The sequence below is a fragment of the Lycium barbarum genome, chromosome 7 (assembly GCF_019175385.1).
Source record: "Lycium barbarum isolate Lr01 chromosome 7, ASM1917538v2, whole genome shotgun sequence".
Lineage (NCBI taxonomy): Eukaryota > Viridiplantae > Streptophyta > Magnoliopsida > Solanales > Solanaceae > Lycium > Lycium barbarum.
This window is the reverse complement of record NC_083343.1, coordinates 94,427,426-94,434,208: the sequence shown is the minus strand read 5'-3', so window position 1 is coordinate 94,434,208 and position 6,783 is coordinate 94,427,426. Positions and strand designations below refer to the sequence as shown.

General features: G+C 34.1%; 1 long non-coding RNA gene across 1 annotated transcript; it reads right to left on the bottom strand.

The window, feature by feature from the left end:
- Window positions 1-463: 463 nt before the first annotated feature.
- Window positions 464-5,862, bottom strand: LOC132602332 (uncharacterized). Its single transcript, XR_009567736.1, has 2 exons — window positions 5,101-5,862; window positions 464-735 (listed from the first exon to the last, which is right to left on the bottom strand). It is a non-coding gene; the product is annotated as an uncharacterized LOC132602332 (long non-coding RNA).
- Window positions 5,863-6,783: the final 921 nt, after the last annotated feature.

Sequence of the window (6,783 nt, the reverse complement as noted above, 5' to 3'; positions counted from 1 at the left end):
AAAAATAAGTCAAGTGGGCTCTTGGCCCAAAAATAATTTAACCGTTTGTTTCTAAAATAAAAAATCCATGTGGGCTCTGCCCCAAAACAATTTAACCATCTGTTTCTAAAAATAAAAGTCGTGTGGGCTCTGGCCCAAAATACTTTATCCATCTATTTATAAAAGAAAAATCATGTGTGCTCTGGCCCAAAATATTTTATTTTTTGCCAATTCAAACCCAGAAAAAATGTGTCTACCTTGAAAAATTGTTTAATTTGTTTCTCCTCTTTTATTTTGAGTAAAATATCATGCCATTTTGACCTCCAAAAAATCTCTTAGTCTCCTTATTATTTAATTTATTGAAAACGTGGTTAATCTACATTTTAAGTTCAAAAATCAGTAAGCATAATCCAGGTTTCAAAAAATTGTTTTAAGGATCGACAGTCAACTAAACGGTGTATGCATCGTTTGCCTAAGATGCATAGTTCAAACCATAACCGATTCCAATCATAATGTGGTTTTTACAAGTATGAATACAATACAACATTAAAAAAAAAAATGGAATTGCATAAATAATGTAGGAAGGATAGACTAGGGGTGTACCAAACCCCTAGTTAACCATTTTTACCCATGGTTGGGCCTTCATGTAATTTTCACCCTTGACTGGGCTTTCAAATATATACTAGCTTCCCTTTCTTTTTCTCGGACTCAATAATTTTGAAAGAACTTTCCTATTGGCCCAATAGGGTGGCAAGACTTCGGCCCAAATAGTCGTGCAATGAAGTTGGAAAGAAACAAAGACCCCGGTTAGTTTAATATTTTACTGATCTTATCATATGTATAGTTGTACACACATACATACATAGTATCCTATTTATTCATAAGTCCATGTAGTATGCATATGCACTTCCATGCCCTCAAACTTTATTGGAGAAGACTTGGGTGGTGGGGAGGAAAAGCCATCACTATCCGTATTCCTGATGCCGCACAAGTTCCAAGAGGTTTCATGAACCTCCGGCATGGCTGGTCGGGGGAAGGTTTAGACCAAGCCTCCCCCCCTAAACTGCTTCTCCCAACCCACATAGCCATGGAGGACCCAAACTTACATATCCACATACAAGCTTGAAATAAATAGGACAAGTCTAATGCACACAATTATAGGATAGCCATTAACTAATAGGAACAGGTGAAGAGTATAAAGAGAAGAGATAAATGGTCCAAGAGATGTAATAATTTAATAAATCAAGACTACTGAACATGACTTAGAAAAGGATGAAACAGCATATATGGACACAATGTGATCAAATTTAGGCTGAACTAGACAATCACAACTTAAGCAGGTACATAGAGGTGGCATAGTTCAAAACAGTCTTGAATTAAGTAGACATGGAGCAGATGGAAGCTAGCTACAAACCCCATATTCATGGGAGAGCCCAAGGCAATTTACATAATTGCAACCAACAAAATACATATAGAGACCTCATACACAACTGAGTAGGTTTGTTCACACATCTGAACTAGAGCATTCATTTCATTTACAAAAGGACATGTGCAGGATCTCATTATAGTGTAATAAAAGTAAATCGGAATCTAGACAAGCATGGCAAAACTAAACAGAACGAAGCCTTTTGAATCTAACAAGCTATTTCAGGACATAGTGGTATCCAAGAGAAAAGAAAGCCAACAATTAATGATGGCAGTAAGACACGAGTATGTCAATCTCAGTATATCTAAGAGTGATTCCCACATTCTTTTGAATTGAGTTTTAACTTGAGTCAATTTATTATTAGAGGGTTCATTAAGTCATTTTAATCCTCACAAAATCATTATATACTAGCCTAAATACCCAGCAGGTCATGTTAAATTGTAAGCTCTATCTAGCCAAGTCACAAAGATTCCTATGAGGCAAACAGTCAAGTAGTGACCACTAAACACATGGATTAAGTATTAAGACCCAGGTCAGGACTCAAAGATTTCAGGAAAAAAAAAGGACATGACAGACAGGTTTTAGTCTTGAATCAGCTTGCTCTAAATAAGATCATGCGGGAATTTAATAACTTAGGCATAATCCAGGTTAGTGACTTTGACTCACACTTTCTCTTTTTTCTTTCTTTAAGACTTTGGGCATGAGGCAATCACTCATATTAACTAGGACTAGTGTCAGCTTCATTTAAATGCACTCAGAATCTTTAGACATGATTTAGAGACATCTCATATGAACAGGAGATCAAACAGACTTGGGTTGATGGTGATCTTCTGAATACTTGATCTAATCTTCCCTTTAAGACCTTTGGCATAACTGGATTCTATGACAGGATTGTAGAGTCAAAAGGTATTCATATGGAAAACACACCCCATACACTTATAGAGTATGCCTTGGTTTCTTTTATTTGGAGGAAGGCACTATGAACCAAGTTGGACTTGGTTCTTCCCAATCCTCTATCTAAGATTCCTTTAAAAAGGCTCCTCGACTGAGCTTGCCCATGAATACTTATCCCCACGAACACCATTATTGAATCAATTCCCAACCAAACACTTGACTAACATAGACTCATATGAGTACTTTTAGTCATTTAGACTAGAATTCTAATTATGGTATGACTTTTAATCCCTTTTGATAATGACAGAGTTCAACACAAGTCTGCATATCTCACTTTAAACCTAATTCGACACAACAGTACAAGACAAGGCCAGCCACTACATATTTTAACCCCGGAGAGAGAGCCAAACACCACTTTCAATCTCATTCTTAACCATGATCACCACAAACATTACCATTTGAACTCTAACACTTGAATGATGCAAACAGTTTAGCAAAAGAAAGATCTAGACAGATTTCATACCACGCTTCCCTTTTGCACTTCTTGATCATTTAAGACTAAGTGATTGGTTTTAGTGAGACACCATTAGCACAAATGTCATATCAATGCCTTATGTTAGCATACCTTGGACCTTAATCACATGTTTAAAGCAATTAAGGAACTCTGACATTATAGAATCCTAGTTCAGACCAAATGAAGTGTCAAGAGACTCCTCCAATTCATTTTATTGATTTATATATATAAAAAAAAAAATCTTTTAGACCTATTTTAGCAGTCAGAAGTCATATTTATTAGAAGGGGTATTGTCATTATTGACCACATCACACTCATCTTTTATCTTAATTAATTAAAACTCAACATCACCTTTTCCACCATGTTCATTATCTGAACTACGAACCATTGCATATCATGATTAAACCATATCATTCAATGTACCAATATCCTACTGGAACAAGGATCAAAACCTTCATTTATGCACAATTAGTGCCATCACACATCAAGAACAGACTACACATCTCATGAGTAGGTTGTCACACACAGACTTCATACATTTTAAATGGGGGTTCCGAATGTGTCACAACACAATAACTCAAAGGAAAGAAAACACACAAGCCAAGTAGATGGATCTACAAAATATCCTCAGAATCTAGAACAAAGGTCATTGCACCTAACACTTAGGAATCTATATGAGTTTTCACACAACTTCAAACATATCAAGAAGATAGTTGATTTATCAATGTTCTCATGATAGACCATACTAGTACTTAGGACACAGTGATTTCATTAATAGTCCTTATTATTCAGAATTAGTGTTTGAACAGTCATATAAGAACCTCTGGAAAATCCCATGGTTATAGGAAATGAGATTTAGAAAGAAAAGAGAGTCCCCAGGTCCTGAAGAAAAGACAATGCAGGGTGAGGTCACTACCGCCCACCCTTTCCTGATCTTTCCTGTTAGTAAAAAGGAAGCAAAGGCTCCACTGGTCATCACTTCCAGCTCATACCTAAGCTCACGCTTTACTCCCCCAAGAACAAACTCTCCTTCTCCACCCCCTATCCTAAATCAAGTGATACCACCAGGGGCCTTCCTAAAGGTTAGGTAGTTAATCTTTTATTTTAATGCAGCACCTCAAACATATGAATCTTTATTTTATAGGCTAAGTGATGTACAAACAAACAAAGATAGAGGAAAACAAATATATGTGTTCAAACTTCCAAGGGTCAAAACAACTCTCCTCTTGTCTAATTCTAGTTATGACCATGACACTACACAGATAGCTCATTCACAAAGGACTTGACAAACTAGAAACAGGTTTGCCATTTTTATTCTTTCTCACCTTGCCCTTTATCTCTCAGAGTTAAAGAACTATTCTCATGAAACAATCAAGACAAGGCAGGGGTCATTAATTTTAAGTGTACATCAAATGAAAGACAGAGTTGATCACATCTTCCCTTTATGAGGATGGCACATAAGTATTCAAAGATTAGACAAAAACTTCATAACACACTCAATCCCATCAGTTCAGGAGATCACATAAAGGGATCATTCAGGCTTAAGTATGTTAACACTTAGTATTGGACCAGTTACTATAGTTCAACAGGTTTATCTTGCCTCTAATTAATAATTAGTAAATAACTTAGTTGAAACATCTAATGACCGAACAAGATATTCATACTAAGACTGGACCAAGCAACAGATGTCATTTGTACCTCATCTATTATATCTTCGCAAGTGACAAATGACTCAGAGTCTATTCTCAACATCATAACCAATTCTGAATCTTAATTTCCAAGCAGTATTTTTTTTTCTAGACTTGAGCTTACTTTAGCATTCTCCTCCCATTCTTACTCTTAATTTAGTCTTACTCAGGTAAATGATCTAGACAAAAATGAATTATTACACTAGTGGTTCTAAGTAGAGCTCCATTTAGACTTGGTTTGTAAAGCACTATTTAGTAATCATGATCACATGTTCATTACACATAACAACAGACCAATACAATTCATCAAGACATCAACTTAAGCTAAACATGTTCACTCTAGTAACTTTAACAAACCAACACTCAATTAAGCAAGGAAGATTACAGGAAGGTGATCACAAAAACTTCATAATAAACATAGCCCAACTCAGTAATGCTCAACAGTCCAGACAAGCAAGAGAGAATTAAAGAAAATAATATTAAGGCAGGTTAACTAAACACAACAATATTCCTAAATTAACAAATATTCCTAAATGAAACATATCATCATCTAAACTTAAAGACAAATACAAAGAGGCAATAATAAGATAAAATGTTACCTTTTTTAGGCGCAGCGATATCAAGAGTTGAACTTGGAGCCTTTGTGCTTCCAAACTCCGACTCAAACCACAAAGAAAATGAAAGAAAACAACAAATATTTCAGAACTAAAGAAAGACCAAAACCCTAGAGCAAGGCCAAATCTTTAAAATTTTACTATGAGCCTAGGCTTTGAGTTTTATGCTCAAATCAAGGCTCTAAGGTTGTCAAGAAATTTTTTAACTTCCAAAAACCTCTAAAAAAATCTCCTCTTTTCTCTCTCTCTCTCTCTCTCTCTCTCTCTCTCTCTCTCTCTCTCTCTTTTAATTTATTAGTATTATTATTATTATTATTATTATTGTTTTGGTGAGAGGGTTGGGGTTCTATTTATAGAACCCCAAAGTTCATTCAAGGAATTAAACACATGATTTGGGACAAATCAAATTTCCCCAAAATTATCCTTTATAAGCCTTCATACAGCTCAGATTAACTCGAATCAACAACGAATGGTCAGATCTGGACTCGATCTGATTCATTCTTGTTCAACCAATGAGTCTCAAGTAAGGTACAACAATAAAGCACACAAATCACAGATTTAACTTGAACAAATAAAAAAATAGAGCAAAGAGGCGATTTATTACCGTGTTTGAAATATGTTTTCGCGAAATCAAGTGAAACATTAATTGTTTCACCATAATAGACATGCAAAAGATACATTTTCTCTATTATTTCTACATTTCTTCCATTTTTGGCGGAGAGAGAAGAGAGAATAAAGGTGCGGTGCCTAGGTTTTAATAGAAAAGAGAAGAGAGAGAAGGGGTTGTTAGGTATGAATGAAAATGTTTAAGGGGGTATTAAGCCCTTTAAGCCGCCTGGGCTGGGATTTTGGGCCGGGTTCGGCCCATTTTTGGACAAGACTCGGTCCAAGTCATAAAAAGAAAAAAGAAAAAAGCTAGCTTTTCTTTTATGTATATAGTGTATACATATATGTGTATACCTAATGTTTATACGCACATATATAGTAAAGCATGTAATTTTATAAACGAACAAAAATTAAAATATTAATTATTAGTAATAATATTTTAATTATAAGCAAATAGGGCCAACTATGTAAATGGACTTAAATTGTGAATATGGCCCCAATTGATTTTAATCAAGCTGATTATTTCAATTATGGCCATATTTACCCTAATTAGTAAATTTTAAAATTAAATTGCATTAATGACCTTAATTAATTGGGCCAATGAATTTTGTTATTTCAATCAAGGCCATTAAGAGGCTAATTTTACTAAAATGACCCCAATTCCCTTAAACCATGAATTGATTAATTTAATTATGGTCATAACAAAAATAATTAAGCAATTAAAAATCAATTTGCAATAATGACCTAATTGATTAATTACCCTAATTAAAACATTTATAGACAATTATTAATAATTTTGACAAATTATGATATTATGCAAAATTAAAGATTAAGGGGTGAAATGGTTAATTATTCAAATTATTCAAACTCCTTGAATTGAAGGGAATAATGTATTTTATGATTTTTATTTTTGACAATTTAAACAATTAAAATAAATGATTATTATGTTTAAACAAAATGCCCTTTTTCTTTGGCTAAATCTAATAAGTATCTCCTAAATGTCATAAAAGATACCAATTAATTTCTAAATAATTTGTGTTGTCATAAAAATATTTTAACCAA